The sequence below is a fragment of the Anopheles aquasalis genome, chromosome 3 (genome assembly GCF_943734665.1).
Source record: "Anopheles aquasalis chromosome 3, idAnoAquaMG_Q_19, whole genome shotgun sequence".
NCBI classification, from domain to species: Eukaryota; Metazoa; Arthropoda; class Insecta; order Diptera; family Culicidae; genus Anopheles; species Anopheles aquasalis.
This window is the reverse complement of record NC_064878.1, coordinates 67,266,049-67,283,548: the sequence shown is the minus strand read 5'-3', so window position 1 is coordinate 67,283,548 and position 17,500 is coordinate 67,266,049. Positions and strand designations below refer to the sequence as shown.

Here is a 17,500-nt window from a genome sequence, read left to right as displayed (position 1 = left end):
CGCATCAACAGTGACGAGAAGGACGAGACGTACACAGCCCATGTACCGCGACGCATTTGGCACCGTTTCGATGTTAGGTAAGATGCTGCGCGACTTGTCTTGACCCGAACCATCCCACCGTACCCGTATCCGCATCCCTCTCCCCAGCCAGGCCCCGCAGAAAACTTCTCAGACTCATGAGAGGAAAACATCGGCTTTCTGTCCACATCGTCGCCGTCTTCGTCGCCACCAGCACCACCACCATCAGCACCGCTTTCCCGTACGGCGGTTCGATTGGTCTCTGCCGTCTAGGATGAGCAGAGAGGAGACACGCGCACGCGATAGACGAACGACGATTACGAAGAAGCATCACCACCAACACACAAGCACCAACGTTGTGCCAACCGGAGGGGGGGTGGGGGGTGGTTTGGTAGTGCCCTCTGCCAAACTTCAACCTCGTACACCTTCTTCCGCTTCTCAACCCATTACCGCACCTCCTTCCCTTACTACCGCCTCGCTTGCTCCACTTTTCTCAAGCAACAACGCTTCTCTGCTGTGGCTGTTTGCCGTTTTGCTCCTCCTGTTCCCTCTGCTATCCACGGTACGTCACTCACAACTTGAACGTACGCCAGAGCACAGACCAGAGGGTCGCAATGTTTGTCACCGTCTACCGTACTACCGTAGCGCAGCTCCGTCTGGCGCCCCCGTTCCCGGCTTTTCCTTTCCAGAGACCAGCTACATGTAACTCGAGCCGTAGCGCAAGTTTTGCTTTTCCGTTTCCCAATGCGACGGCCATGCCACAGACCGCTTTAAGGGCGATCGTTCAATCGGAAAACATCAGATTATTCTATTTGTTACATCGTCAACATTCCAGCTTATCTGCTATCCTTTCATCTGCCATTCAAGTTTAACATTATCTAGGATATTACTGGACATTTCATTTGGAAGGAAAGGAGGCGGCTTTTACGACCTTTCTGATGTCATAGCACCAATATCTTGCAACTATTGAACCATTGCGACCACATATTATGGTAGTACGGGATTGTTTTTTTTTTGGTCTGAAGCAACACACGATCGTGAAGACGACAACCGTTTGTGCGTCAACGATACACCACGATCAGCGCGACGTAAGTAAGATCGCGGGCAGGACAGGGCGAGCGCAGCACGAAGAGAAGGTGAGTTGTGCTGTGAGTTGAGAAGTGATGTTTGGTGGCGGCGCATGATCGAATCGGAAACGGAATGCCGCCTCTCGCCTGTGTATGTGTGTACGCTGCTCATGGGGTTCTGCATCATGTGTGTATGAGTGTATGTGTGTGCGGGAAATGGTGTATATAGGATCATCGTGCGATCGCGAGAGTATCGTGTTGGCAACGGAGGTTGGCAAACGAGCAGAAGAAGCGCATATAGTGGCGCTATATAGCGGCAGCGCACATAAGGGATTCCTCACGATTCCTAGACCACACACACCTCCCTCGTGGCGATCATTATGCGGAGATTTCCCCGGTTTTCACCGTTTCACCCGAACCTTCAAACGTCAACGAGCGTGTGATGCGTCTTAACTGGGCGTCGTGCACGGTGGCGGCGCTCGAATCTCCCAACATCCTCTCGCCTCCCATCTCCCATGCGAAGACTAAGAGGCGAACATCTAGACTCGTCGACGATCATCATGCACAGACCTCCACGATCAATACGCACACTCGCACGGGAGCGAGAAAACCCCCCCCCCCCCCCCCCCCCCCCCCGAGGCATTCGTTTCTTCATCTTACTCGTCCGCTTCACTCCTTTCGGCTTCAGCTACGAGCTATCATGCAAAAGCTGAGTCAGCACAGCGGCTCGATCTCGTCTCCCTGACCCGTTTCATCGTCCCTTCGGCTCGGGACCGAACCTTTACGAGCCATGAATGTTATATGGATGCTGGTTGCCGCCTTACGACGGCGGTCGGTCTTCTATCTCCGTCTGCCCTTTTGGTCGTCTCGAAACGACTTTCAAACCGTGTGCATTCGATGGTGCAGCTGTTCCTGGGTGATCACAGATCATCAACAACACCGAGAACGATCACGAGTGGTGAAGAAAGCGCGAGAGAGGCAGCGGCAAGAGGCCCTCATGGCGACTTTCCTTTCCTCGGGCCTTCAGGCATGAGCGGCCAATCCGAACTCATCTTTCTCATTTGTTCCGTCTCAAGTCAACCGCTCATCAGTCGGCGGCGGCGGCGGCGGTGGCGGCGACTGTGACCGGCGCTCGTGCGCTCAAACGAGCGGCAACATTCCGCACCCTCTTCACCCCTACGAACAGTATTTTATTTCTTTTTTATCTCCTTACAAGATTTACAGCAAAACGCATTCAAAAACCCGAGCAGAAAACGTGGAACGTGCACGTCGAGCGACGACGTTTTTCCTCGCGCGCGCAAGAGGCAACACATTATTTGTCTTTTTTCTCGCTTCTCCTCGGCACACTCCTTACCACTCCCGTCCGGTGATCCAAACCCCCCAACCAATGGAACGCTTACTAGGTACGCGCGGTACCCCTCTTCCGGACGACAGACGACGGACGGTGAGCATGCGAAGCGTAAGAGACACGAAATAAGAAAAATGGACAAGTCAACTGTCGTTAATGTCTGTTAACGGAACGCGCGTAGAAGAGTCTTCGGTAACTTTCACTCCGTCCGCACACACAACACACCACTTCGCCAACCGTCGATCACCGACCGGACGAACGAATGCTAGGAGCACCTTTTACGGATCCACAGTTTCGTTCTTTGCAAATGGTTTTGCTGCTGTGGGTTGCAGCTTGTGGTATACTCTTTTCTGTCTTGTTCGAATTCTTCGTTTTGTTTCTCTGGCGAGAAGTGGCCGAGCACCTCTCGGGCTCTCACTTCACAACCTTCGCTACCGGCATCAGTACATTCCCTCCATTTAGAGATCTTTTCGTTAAAAAGGGTGATTAAATAAATCATGTAGATCAAACACCTCTCAAATGGGGGCGCATGGTCAATTGGTGTTTCGATGGAGGCGCATGGTGTGTGAAATTTTTAACCGAATTTCCACGGTTTTACCTTCTACATTTGAACTACACGTACCTTTCAGAGCCTCTTTCTGTAATTCTTGATCTGTACATTCGACATTAAGTTTTAGTTAGTTCTATTTCCCATTCCAGTCCGCCATTAATAGGAAGAAAACATGTCCCATTTCCGCGTGTCTTGCGATGTTTGCCAATAAATCTGACCTTTTCCAGGTCTAACCAACCATGTCTCGGTGCACTGCGACTGGCGACTGGGGCTCACCGCAGACCACCGCGACAGCATTTCGCCCACATCCTTATCCGGCGACCGGAAGGCATGCCGGGCGCGCGCTGCTGTACGCCGACAGGAAGAGTGGGAAATATGCTGTAAATTTCCATTATGCTACCCAAATAACACCACATCCGCTCAATCCGGAGCGATTTTCTTTTTTTTCTGCTTTGCTTTTCTCTGCGAATGTGCGCTTTCAAGTTCGCGTCCTGTGTTCGAGGACGCAAAGCGGAGCAGCAGGCCACAACGCCACCAATACAAACGAAGGGGGCTCTCCACGGGTCTCTAGCACGGGTCGTTCGGAAAAGGATGTTCATACGAGAATGTCAGGGACACGACCACATGGAAGCGAGGGAAATAGGATCCAATTCAAGGAGAGCAACCGACCGGCCAGGTTACGTTCTCCCTCTCTCTCTCTCTCTCTCTCTCTCTCTCTCTCTCTACAACGGATAAAAAACGTTCTGACTTTTGACTCGAAGCTTCTCTTCGTTCTCTCTCGTTTGTTAGAAGAGCAAAACTCGTGTCGTGAGCCTTCGTGTATGCGAGCACCAGTGGGGAAGCAACATACCGAAGGTCACACAATTGATTATTTATGTAGCCCTGAAAAGGATACGAAGGAAGCAGAAGAACCGAAAAGAAATAACGATTTTTCTGCGCTCCGCACGCCACCCCGCCAGCGCTGTTGCTGGTCCGTTCCAGTTCCAGCGGCTGATTACCCGCTCGGTAGGCCACTGTCAGCTCCAGCCACCCATTGGAATTCCCTTTTGCATACTGCCATCCGACGGCGGATGGATGGTGCTCTCCTGTTGCTTGAATCCCTCCCTCCTCCAATCCAAACAGCTCGACCCTCGATGTCCTTCTCAATAACAATCAGCATAACAACTCATCGAACGAATCATGAAGCCTTCGGAAGCATTGCTACTGCTGCTTAGTTACCTGGTCGACTGCCACGTTCTCTGTTCGATTATGCAACGGAGCGCCTGAATCAACGTAGGCTAGGGTATGACCGTCGGACGGAATTCCTTCCTATCCATCGAGTTCGCCGGGAACGGGTGCCGTCAGCAGCAGTGGATTGACACGAGTCGGTTCACTTACGTTGCTCCTCTCGCGAGTCTGACCAGCCAAGGTCTGGCAGGTCGAAAGGTCGAGAGCTAGCGGGATTGATGTTGCAATGTTGAATATGATTCCACTGCGCTCCGAACACACACTCTCCTTTTTCGACAGTTCTTCCGTTCGCCGATCCGCCGGAAGACACGTTCGAACGATGGCGAATGTTTTGGTTTGTTTGTACTTTCGAATCGAATTGACACACGTCTTCACACGACAACTAATTAGCACGAGGAACACTTGCTGCTGGCGTTGCTTGATGCTGCTACAAAACGAACAGCAATGAATACTTGATTCAACACTTTCTGCCAACGATGAAGGCTTTTTCTACACTTTCACACAACTCAGGGCATTTATCAGTTCGAAACGAACAAGCAATTGCACTTTGAATCCTTTTTACAACAGTCCAGGTGAAGGAAGAGTAAACGAAAGTGTCTAATCATTGTGGTCCATTTCAGCGATCCCAAAACATTCCATGGAGAAGAGGGGGCATAAAAAAAAGTAGCGGGAAAAATCAAAACAATGCCCCGTCTTCACCAAAGGGCAAAGAGGAGGTGCAGAAGGTGCGGCCATGTCTCGGTCACCGCGACCACGGCGACCACGGCGTCGCTTTTGGTCCTATTTTTATTAAAAAGGGAAATCCCAAGCTATGCAGCGCAACCGCCAACCCTCCGAAGGGGGCCCGGTCCGCCCCGGCCATCGTCTGGCTAGATCAACAACACAAACGTTGCCTCAGTCACTCAGACCACTGCAGGCCACCGCCGCCGCCGTGACCTAGAGACCTGCAGGCAGGAAAGCTGAATATGTTGCTGAACTAATAATAATATCACGAATGCCAATATTGCCACCTTCCCTTCCCCAACGTGCCCGAAGGGGTGATGGGAGGGAGTTCCTCTCTTTTTGCACCGGCACCCATACATAGGGGAAAGGCAGCCCCACACGGACAAACGCGTCATCAGAGGAAGAGGAACGGGCAGGCAGGAACCGGCCAACAACACAGTGAGTGGGTGGGAAGAGGGCGGCTGGTTTGTTGTGGTATGGGATTATTTTTAACATTCTCTATTCCAGCATACTTTTCCATCGTTTTGGCGATGTCGAATAGTGATGATGATGACCGATGATAAGGAACAATAATACATCTTCTCAAAATGTGCCACAAAATGTCAACAAAGGGAAGTTGACAACCGCAGGATAGTGCATTTCAGTGTTTCAATCAACCTCTACTTGGCCACTGCTTCAATCACATCACATTCGAACCACACTCAGCGAATCATTTTTTATCCCTTCTTTAATTAGTGATGCTGTTGTGTGGATGGCCAGATCATGGATTCACTTTTCGCCCGGCCGGTTTTCAAATGGAAGTGGCTGCCTGCCTCTGCGACTTGCTCGCTTCGCTCATTAAACACTGCTCTCATCCTTGAGAGCATCGTCGGCACCGGAAACAGAACGGCAAACAGCGATCACCCCCGCATCGGTCACACATACAACCTCACATGCACACACGAACATGAACTCCTTTTGCCTGTTGGTTTTGCATCACAATCCGGTTTCGCACGTCACAAACTGGCAGAGGTTGCTGTGATGTGTTCGCGGTAATCACGAAATGAGCGAACGAGTGAGCGAGCCAGCGAGCAGCTGTGTGTTCCACCACCATCACCATCACCCAAAACCAACCATCCACCCACCGAGAGGCTTTTTAAGAGGAAGCTTTTGCTTTCAATCACCCGACCACCCGCCGATAACGCACGCACGCACGCACGCAGCACCACACACGATGGATCCGTTGTGCTCACTGGGGGGGGTGACTCTTCGTCCGCGTCGTCGTCGTCGTCGTCGTCGCCGTCGTCACGACCACAACCGTCACGAGCCACAACTTCGTACGTTCTGCTCTGCAGGCGAGAGATCTCACTCTGGCTGACTGGCCGCTGGCTGGCTTGCTGGCTGGTTGGTTGGCGGTGCTCGGTTTCGGTCCCAGTGCCACGCGCGCGCGTGCGAGTACAATCCGAGAGGATCGTATCTCGCACCCGAACCACAAATCCACCGAATCGAACACACATACTTGGTACGCGTGCGCTCCGACCAAGCGATTGTATGTGTGCGACGATGTTGATCACCTACGAGCATATCCCGGGAGAGGGATGCTACTTCTCTACAGCTGACAGAGCACCGTGGAACACGATTTCCCCGGTACTGTGCTGTGCCGTGTGTCAATGCCAAAACAACAGCAACTACTACGGAAAATGTCTCTGTCTGTCCGGTGAGAAGAGGCCAAAAACCACAGCACAGATTATTATCTCGAAAGCGACCATATCCGTCGTGGTGCGGCATCACCGTTAGAACAAACGTCGCTCTCAGCTCTCTGTCACTCTCACCGACACGCGGAATGTTGGTGCTGAGAGTGCGAGAAGAAAATGGAAAATCCCGAAAACCGAAGCAAATCCATCCGCAACGACGAACCTACAAGGCACCGAGCCGCCGCCGAGTGGAAATGAGTGCATGAAGTGCATCAAACTGGGCGCCTGTGTGTTCGTGTCGACGGATCGTTCTCGTTGCCCTCCAGCTGTGGGCCCCTCTCTCTCTCTCTCTCTCTCTCCTTCTCTGTTTTATGCTTCTGTACGGTATCGGCATTTCCTTCGTTGCTCGCTGCGGTCCACATTGCTCCACAGAAGCAGCAGCAGCTGCTAGCCACGGCATTCGCTTGCTAGGATCTCTAGCAACGTTCGTATAGGAGACTCTCGAGGTTTGTTACGCTTCGGCGGTTCGGTTCATCCACTCCAAAACACACGACGTCGCTATGGTCGTCATCATCGTCGCGGTCGCTGGAAAATGATTTGTGAGCAGCATATGTTTCTATAATTTGTCAATTCCGCTCCCCGGTGCTGGTGATAAATCATGAACACGTTTTTCCATTGACGGCGGTTCGTTTTTGCGTACTTTCCAGTGACTGCACATTCTGCTGGAGGCCACTCTGTGAACAGCATAGCAACATCGCTGGAAGGTTCTCTTCTTGGCCACTCGCTCGCATCTCATTTGATGTTGCATTGTGCGTGGCATCCTTTTGGTATCACTTCCAACACTCATCACGAAAACACCCTCGAACCCACGCGCTCTCTCGTTCGCTCTGTGCAAACTGCGATGTCTTAGCATCACCAGCGGCCAAACGAATGGATGGAGACGCACGGCCGGCCTCACGCGTTGTTGCATTCACGTGGGTGCGCCCTACAGCACACCAACGGAGAACGAAGGATGGACCGACCGACCGACCGTTCGCCGGGGGGAGGATTTCCAGCACACGCGACACGCACAAGCACGTTTCCCGGCAAGCATCCTCACACCACTCGTCGAACACACCTCAAAGGGGGCTTTCTCGAGCTAAAGGAAAAAGACAAAAAAAATAAAAACCACCCCCCACCCCCACACGCACATCGATCGACCCTACCAAAGAGCGTTGGAGTTTTGGAATCAATCAGGAAAGGCTGGCCCCGGCCAGGCCCAAGCAAAAAACAAAGTCTCAAACCTTGTTGGTGATGAACCAGCCTCCGTCATTTATGTTGCTGTCCGGGAATTGATCCACTGGTGGGTGTTGTAAGAGGTCAGATAAACCATCCAGCCGTCTGTGGTGAGGTATTTTCATTCACCAAACACAGCCCACACCGGTCCAGCTATTTTCAACAACTTTGCAACATCGTAGGGGGAGAGCGAGAGAGCGGCCATTCATTCGTAGACGTCGAAGATCCGAGATTGGATACTAAAGTAAGGAATTATTTTCCAATTATGATACAACATCCTCAGCATGATACATACCGAATCAGAAGAGAATGATCAATAAACCAGCCGACAACGCAGCAGGCTGCAGCAGTAGCAACGGTCAATGCATGACCTACATTTATGCATTTCTGTGTATTCGCTATGCTGCTCCGACGATCGATTCGTGGCCACAACACACCACACACATGCCTACGCCTACATATGCGTAACGACGAATTCTCTACCTCCCTTTCTCGATGTTTGCGATTATCTTCTCTGATAGCGCACTCGCAGGATGAGCCAGAGTTAGATTAAGCATGTTCGCAGCGAAAGTCGTCGCCGAGTTTAGAAAACTCCAGTGGATTGGCCAGAGATTTCTTTTCTTTTCTTTTCCTCTTCGCTACCAAGGACATGAATGGATGACACATTATAACAACGGCAGCCACATAATCAACGGCAACAGCTGACCTTCCTCGTGTGTGCACCGCGCGGCAGCCATGTGCCATCGTTGCCATGATGATTTAATGATGAACCCATCGGGAGGGAAAATTGTTTTGACGTCACGCGCCCCACGTTTGTTTCGATCGACACATCGAAGCCCCTGTTGTGCCAACTGCAATCTTACACATACTCCACACCCATTCCTGGTAGTTCCCTATTCATTAGGTTCTCTATAGAAATTTAATCCAACATTATTTAATGGAATATCCCCTCGCCGGACCGTGAGCCAAGGCAGGTAGAAACCTACGACGTACGGCAACGGAGAGAGCTTCAGTGATTCCCATCCAACACCCCGTACCCAGCCAGCCTGCTAGTGCATGCTCTAATGCACTTGTGTGACCCGGTTCTTCGCTCAGAAACTCTTCTGGCCAGTGAGTACAGACTGTAGAGTCCCAGTATTGCAAGCAGAGTTCGGACCGTGTGGAGTGACTGGATTCCCGATTTGACTGGACTGGCCTACCACGATGGTTTGAGGACTCTGCTAGGTGGATGTGTCACAGCCAACTAAGCAAAACGGTTTGTACAACTGGTAGAAGTAAAGGTGAAAGAGTTCAGCTACAGCGATGCTGCGAGTGAAAGTGAATTTCATCAAGCAGTGCTTCGCCCCCTGCAAAACACTCAGCACAAGAAAACCCCTTTTCCGTGTCCTTTGTGGCCGTTACGCACACACGCTTCACAACTACGGCACAAACGAACGATGTGGGACGCGAGGACCAAAGATTCATAAGCGTGCTAATGGAGCGGAATGAATGGTTCAATTTCCTCGAGCGAAAATGCGGTACCGAACCGGATCCGCAACGGGTGGGTGGTTGCGACCGGCGACCAGCGGGACAAAAGGCTCCCCACAATCACCGGTGCTGCTGCTGGTGATGAGCGAGCGGTCTCCGGCGGTGTGTGTCATGCCATGTGAAGCACAAAAAGGGCTCAGACGAAAAGCTTTCGAGGCGGAAAAAATCTTATCCTGCTCTCGACGTTGCCGGGGATGGTATGGGAAAGGTGGGAATCAATTGACCTTTATGGATTGGCAGACCTTTACGGAACGGACGGGGGATCCGATCCGTTCGGTCCGGATCATCGGATTGGAGGTCGGTTGGACATCGGTCGGGCTCCGAGTGTCGATGCTGAGGGGATGCTGCCATTGCCGTCGCTGCACCAGAGAGAGAACAACCGCGTGTCTTCACGCACACACTCGCACAACAAAGGAGACCTCTCTCTCTCTCTCCTTCTCTTTCTCTTTCTCTGTTGCTGTGTTGTTAGGACACGCGATGGTAAGGATACGAATTGGCTACTAAGCAGGGTATAGCTTTATCGATGGCAAAATCGAAGATACCTGTTGAATGTGTGTTTTTTGGTCGGTACAACAAGTCATGCAGCGCCTACGTAAGAAGCATCAGAAGAGTCTACCACATCCACCGCAATGTTCCGCTATAAAATCATCAATTTTATCATTTCCACTATTTCCTGTTCTTCAAAGAAAATACATCATGAAGATACGTAAACTCTACAACTTTCTAGGGAATTATTGGACCGCCTGCTGTGTCGCTTCATCTGTCTTATCAACAAACCTACCCCGTTCAAAGGCCTGCTGCTGCCCGACCATGATTGACATTTTACGACGTTTTATAATTTTATGACGTGAAGCGAATAATTACCGGCTGGCGTCCCGGCAACGAGAGGACCACCCCGCGCACCGAACGTGATGAAATCAATCGTTCCACCATCCGAAGCACCCTTTCACCACACCGGGCCACCCCTTCTAGATTACGGATACGCTGGAACCACAGTCCCGGGATCTGGAGTAATTAGTGGCCTTTGAAAATATATCGCTTGAACAGCATTCATTTAACTCTCCTCTTTACACACAGGGACCTTCACTTTCCTCCAAGGAGTCGAAATGTGGCCGGAACACGACGGCTGGCTGGCGGTATTCCTATGGGATTTTTGTTTGCTTTTTGCATAGGAAAATGGTTTTTAAAATGAGTAACCTTATGGGAGGGCTTGCGCTCCAGGGTCTTGCGCTACGTGTTTCAATTCCAAAACACCCTTACATCGCACCACGCCAACTGCGTCAGCAGCAGCAAGCGAGCGGGAAAACCAAACCGAAACGTACCGCCAGAGTGAAGTCCTGCGGAAGGAAGGAATGCATTTGTGGTTTAGGTCGGTTGTAAACACACAGAGACAGTAGCAGCAGCATTGTAGAGCTGCAGATGTAAGACAACACCGACATCGCCCCTCGACTGCAACCGAATGGCAATAAAACCGTGATGTGTGCGCCTCTGTGTGTGCCCCAGCCGTCGTTGTACGTACATCTGCCTTTTATGGTCCACAACATTCGGACTGGCAGCGAAACATTTACATCAACTTTGTGTATAGCGGCGACGGCGACTGCTGGACAGCTATTTCGTTTCGACCACATTAGAACGTGATGATCCCGATATTTCACTGCAAAATGCACCCTCCGGTTGCCCATAAACCAAGAAGTCTCCCACAAAAACGGGGGAAAAAAGAGAAAAACCAGCGTTCGGCAGCGCCCTCCCGCGGACGCCGGTGCGCATCTTGCGCTTGCGTTATCCCTCGGGGAGGTGATCTCGATTTTCTCGTTGCCCACCGCGACGACGTTGACGGATAACGGAGAGCATCGTCAGCAGCATCGCCATGGAATGCGCCATGGAATTGCCACGATGCCTGTCTCCTGGAATGATTTCCTTCATTCTCAACACTTCACCACAGGGGAGGTTCGATAAAGAAGGCGAAGAAGCATACAATCAAAGTGAGGAGAAAAAAAAGCAAGAGCTGCTCGTGGCCACGATGACAACGGGCCACTCCAGCCACTCTCAAAAGAGACCCTTGCGCGGCTGCATGGCGGCGGTTAATGGAATATTATCGGTACCCAGATGTTGGCAAGGCAGCCTGGCAGCCCAGAGTGCAGAGGACGAACGAAGAAGCGATCGAAAGTGGAATGGGCGAGGATCAACAGCAGCATCTCGGTGTGATGATCGCTCGGTCGTAGTCCTTTGGTCGCTGAAGCGATACAAACATGTGTGTCACCAATGGCGAGCAAGGCGCAACATGCAAATGCTGGCCCCGTACCTTAATAAAAACCATCGCAGGTCCGAGTTGGGGGATTAGATTGGTAAAAGCAAACAACGCGGAACACTCGTCACTTACGGTACCATTTTAATTGATTCGCATCGCAGCGATGATCGTGTACGCGCAACCCAGACGGCCTTACACAAATCAAAACACATAATGAACCCTCGGACGGACGGAATCGGAGCCAAAGCCGAAGCGAACGATAATGATGATTCGAACCGGAAGCGCACCACCAAACCACAAACTGTGGCGCCAAGTGTGTTCAAGTGGCAGAGTCTTCGCGCAGACGATCGTTCGACGATGACGACGACGACGACTGGGCCTCCTAGAGCCTCGCTGCGTCTAGCATCTGGCCAAATTACACACCAGGCGGAGAAGGAGGAGGAGCACGATGGCCAGAGCCACACAAAAAAAAACTGATCAAGTCCCGCACTCCACGGAACATACACCTCATGATCAGCGTCTAACCCAGACGTGTGTCGAGGGAGTTTGGCGGCTACGGTGGTGGTGTGCGAGATTCGCGTGGCCACACATTTGGCATTGGCTGGTAATTTCTTTGTTTCGCCAGTTACCCTGCTACGTGCCTTCTGTGTGCGCGAATCGAGATCATGCCAGCGCGATCAGGCTGTGGCCAAGAAAGTGCCAAGGAAGAGAGACAGGGAGAGAGATCGAGTTCAACGGCATGGCGGTGGTGTCTGCACGATGTTGTTGTTGTTCGTTCCATTTTATGCTGCCGATATGCGGCCATCCTTTACAGCATGAACCAAGTAGTCGATGGTGGTGTAACCTTTGTTTCTCTAAAGCAATATCGCCATGAACTAGCCAATGAAATGATTACGAAAGGTGCGTCGAAATTGCCATTAGTTTGTGAAGCTTAAAGAGAGTAATTAAAGGTCCTGCGTTGAACCATCATTCGCACTACCCACAACAACGACGACGACGAAGACGCGGTTCATCTGCAAACGACTTCCATTTTCGAGAAACCATTTTCTACTTTCCTCGCCACGAACCGCCATCATCCGCGTCGCGGCTGCGGTTTGGTGCCCGTCTTCGGTGCGAAGACGACACATTTCGACAGCTTCATCTTATGGGTTACGCAACGCAGCGTTAACACCGTGAGCGAGCGATCGAGCGAGCGACTGGCCCCCAGGGTGGTGACCGTGCGCCCGGGAGGTCAGCTCCCGGGGTTTCGGCGTCTCGGCCAATGCCATGCCATGCCAGGCGCGTCCCAGTGAAAAGGGAAGAAGAAAACCAAAACTCAATCCACCGATACGACGCTAGACGCTCAAGGTTTTTCAATCTTCACAGACAACCGCAACATCCGAGCACCAAGATCTAGCGCGAGAGTGATGTTCTTTCGATGACAACCGTGTAAAGTGTGTTTACCGTGAGGTTAGGGAAGGATTCTGAATGCCCCCGGGGGGTGGCAGCAGAAGAACTAAGGGATTAAGATCGATCTGCGAACAACCCAAGACAGATCTCGCTCGCTGAGTATCAAAAAGTTGAGCACCATTTTGCGCTGAAAGAGTAACGCGGAACATGTCCACCAAATTATTTTTCAAACCACCACTGTGACACCTCGTCCATCTTCTCGATGTAATTGAACATCAAAAGACGAGCGAGCGAGTGAGAGAGGCAACTCCTTGAAGTGGTCCATTTCGATTCGCTTAGATCAGTGACCGCCGGTGCAATGCTCCACCATCTGCACCACAACCTGAGGTTGACATTCAGCGCCTTGCACATCATCCCCGGGTTGGTGGTAGCCACACCAGAAACGCGTCCAGAGCAATTATGACAAGCTCCCGGGACCGTTCGTTCGTTGCCATCCGCCTTGGAAGACCGGCTGCTGGTAACGTAAAGATGGAATTGGGAAAAAAGGAAAACCTCACGAAAACGTGTGCATGTCACATGAAACCGCGCACCGGAAATGGCATCTGCTGCAGCAGCACCGCAGTAGCAGTAGCACGTGGCCACCAGCTCCTCTCCTCGCCTGCCCCGTTGCGTCGGCTTCCTTTACTCCCTCCTCCATCCAATGATGGATGACATCTTTGAGAAGGATGGAAAAGGAAGAGACACTCGATAACAATCGTCAACACGACAGAAAGAGAGAGAGAGCGCGAGAGCACCCGACGGTGCAAAAGCAATTATGTTTCCAAGAAGATCGAGACATTTTCCGGACATTTCCCGGGCGGCCTGTTTTTCCGGGTGTTCTTTTGCTTGCTTGCTTGCTTCCTTCCTTCTTCCGCACAAACTCCTTCTCTTCAGGTTAATTCTTTTCACGTTTATGTTGCGCTACGCTCTCCGGTTGCGCTCATTAAAACCAACAAACGCCACTCAGACACACGGAGACGACGACGACAGATAGACGGACTCGTCGTATCCCTCTTCTCGTCAAGAGTCGAGTGTCTCCCCCGAGGTCCCTTGAGATTCGATTTTCATGATGTCTCGGTCCTCTTATTGTCGGTCACAAACCATAAATGGTAGTCTATGTGCATGTGGGGGCCCCACCGAGCGTTAATGAACTACGGAGTCCATTTGCTTCCATTGACGTTCACACCGAGCTCGCCGATCGCCGAGGATCATGTGCTGTGCTGCTGTGCTGGCTGTTGTTGTGCGATGATTTAGTGAAGCCAAGCCGCACGCACGCTTCTTCACGCTAATCTTTGCTCGCTCTCGCTTCCGTTACGCCGCTACGCACCGCAGTGTTGTCCCTTTTCCTTCGCTTGGCGCTTTCCTTCGAATCCTCGGCGCGTGCGCAACGATCAATCCCCGCGCGCGCGTTGCGATGCCAGCAGTCCGGGGGCGAGGCAGAAGTTGAGAAGAATTATGCGCACGCGTTGCGCCATGCACGCCACCCCATCGATGAGTCTTCTCTCCCTTCCTTCGACTGCTTTTCACTTCTCCCTTTTGGGCCTTAGGGAATAGGCAAACCTTCACAACACAGGACACCCAATCGTCAGTGTGGCGCTTTGCATTACCATTTGTTTGCCAATTTCCACCACAAACCATGCTGGATGGATGTAAAGAATTTTCGAATGAAATTAAATGAATCAAATGAAAATTATAAGAAAATGGATAGAGAAACAAATAATTTTCACGCTCCACACCAGTTGGTTGCTCAATGTGAGAACTGAAACAGCTCAGCGGCAGTCACGTAGGGAGGTGATGAAGACGATCCTCATTCCTCCGAGAAGGAGTGAGAGAGAACGATGGAAAATGTTTCCGGACAGCTGCACGCAAGTGTCGTCGCCGACGTCGCAAAGGAAACAATTCTGCCGGCTGCTTCGACAGCAGCCAGGAGGATCAATAGACTGCTAGCTGCCTTGCGATGCTAGTAGGATCGAGTCTGAACACGGTGACTGTGTTCCAGTTAAGCGCGTGAAAACTGATCCTCGCATGCGCGCAATCGCATCGCAGGTCAGATACCATCCAGCTGCCAGAAGAAACCGACCAACAGTAAAAACCCCAACCGTAAAAACCGTGATCATAGCCGCCCTCGATCGGCAAGATAGTAAATAGCAGGTCTGACGACGGGAAATGCCAAAGGATGGGGAGAAGGGTAAGCGAGCGAGCCCGACTTCATGATTCACGATAACGATTGTCTAGTGGTGCGATACTTCTGTTCTGATTCGGATACTGCTTGCCAACGTAAGTGCGATATAGATGGCGCCAGGCGCATTCGTGAGCACATGGCAGGGCAGCTTTCAAGGCGATCGCTCGCTCCGCGGCCCAAATGTCACTCCAACACACAACCACACATACATGACGACACTCACCTATGTCCGCGCCTTGATTTGTTTTGCTTTTTTGAAGAAATTTGGCTACGTTTCCTTTGCGATGAAGAGATAGACAGGGGTGGACGGTGGACGAAGGAAGACACTAACACCACCGCTGCGCCATCACCATCGCGCGCATTACGATTGTTCCGCTTGTTGTTGGTACGTAGTATTCACCGTTGACCGATGCGCAGAAACACCTACAGTCCTGTAGTGAGCAGTTTGCGCAGAATCCACCTTCAACGATCACTCATGCCCGCGGTCACACCAGAAGACACGAATGCAGAGGGAGGAACGGATAGAAGAGGAACGGAGTCTCAGTCCTCCGGCGAGAGGGAAGCACTAGCCACAGATGGACGACGGTGTTCGACTTCTGGTGACTCCTTTCCACAAAGATCTTCAATCCTGGCTACCAACGGAACGCTAGCGCGCTCCCAGCAACGTCAACAACGCGGTACACGATGATGACGACGACCACGACAAGCACGACGACGACGACACGACAACGTGCGGCTCGGACTCGGTACTGATTTTCCGTTCGATTTTCCACCTCTATTAATAGATTGTAAACGTTGCCCTGATCTACGTTGGTGTGTACGCTGGTGTGCTCATCTCAATGCGGATACCTACGCCTTGCGTAGAGCACCACAGCTCGAGAATGTTTTCCATCACCACCACCAGCACGAGCAGGGAGAGAGAGGGAGAGAGAGAGAGACGTGGAAAAAGGGTGAACGAGGACTCGCTCTTCGTTCCTCTCGTTTCTTCTGTCTATCTGTCTCCAACCGGCGACCAACGGAATGGTAATGAGATCGCTCGTGAAAGGCCCTCACATGATTTCCACTCCAAGCGCAGGATCTACATAAGACTAGTTCAACCAACATACCCAGTACAACGAAATGTTTTTCAAGAAGTACGGAAACAAAAAAAAAGGTGTTGGTTCTGTCTTGCTTTCCGTGTTGGCTGCGATCGCCAACACAATCGCGATTCTCTCGCGAACGCATCACCGTTCCAAAGGAAAATGCACACCAGGACCGATCACTGCGCATGATCACGGTGTGCGCGCTGTGGAAATCATGAGATGCTGCTGTTCGGCTTCGTGAGGGTCTGTGACGTCGATCGCCCGTCGAGAGCCGATCCCGCGCAGACTCAGAATCGGAAAGGCGTACGCAGATTCTGCCCGGACGGGCGCTTTAACTTACGCAGTTTCCCTTGAGGTGGATTGGATGGCATCAAATATCTCCACAATAATCAAGTGTTAAGCTTAATGTTTGCATCTCTTGCATCTTTTTACTTATTAATATGTAATCAGACATTCAGTTAATCGAAATTATAATCTTGTCCTCGTATTACATAAGGGGTTTATTGGGACTGGAACTGGCTACTTATTTCCTTTCGTTGTTTCGCGCAGTGGAGAAACACCTCGCGTACCGCGTCGATTGGCGCAGCAAAAATCATGCGCACGGTTTGAGTGTCTCAGGATTGGTGCCAGGTCCGCCTTGAGATACCGGTGGCACGGTTACCACCATCACCGAGCTCAGTGAGAGTTCGCCACGGTGGTGATCGGCGATCGCACATGCCACGATGATCTGTGCACAGAGCACATCACCATCAGGCCATCAACACGGGTCTATTAGACTGAACAAGGGAACTGAAGGAGTGTCACACTGGTGTAAGTGGGAAAAATGTGGCTCAATGCCAGGGGAATGTACAACGAGAAAGACGCCAGACACAACCGGCGTCAAGAATTCGGTGAGTCGCAAAAGAAACGAAACGATCCAAATCATACCAACGCAAACAAGAAGTGATCGAGTGAAGTCGATTCCGATTCCTCCCCGAGATCAGCCTTTCCATGGATACCTTTCCTGGCGAACCAGGGCCATACGAAACCAAGGCACGATTGAGTAACCAACGATTGCGAAGATTCGAACACAGCGTGCGGATCAGTGAGTTTAGACGCTTAAGCTTCACCGGCAGCAGCAGCAGCAGCAGCAGAGTATACGCTTACTTTGCA

At 51.5% G+C, this 17,500-nt stretch overlaps 1 protein-coding gene across 14 annotated transcripts in view; it reads right to left on the bottom strand.

Annotated features, from left to right (window-relative positions):
* LOC126574011 (myocyte-specific enhancer factor 2) overlaps window positions 1-17,500 on the bottom strand; it is a 37,617-nt gene that overhangs the window by 8,654 nt on the left and 11,463 nt on the right. For 8 of the 14 annotated variants that reach the window (XM_050233929.1, XM_050233915.1, XM_050233922.1 and 5 more), the window contains exons 1-2: window positions 6,058-6,247; window positions 4,202-4,637 (exon numbers count right to left, since the gene is read on the bottom strand). The exons of 1 other annotated variant lie outside the window; for it this stretch is intronic. The gene's annotated coding sequence lies outside the window, so the exon portion shown is untranslated. Of the gene's footprint in view, window positions 1-4,201; window positions 4,765-6,057; window positions 6,276-15,489; window positions 15,986-17,500 lie in introns of those variants that run through there. 5 more of the 14 variants (XM_050233917.1, XM_050233918.1, XM_050233919.1 and 2 more) reach the window with 5 other exon arrangements.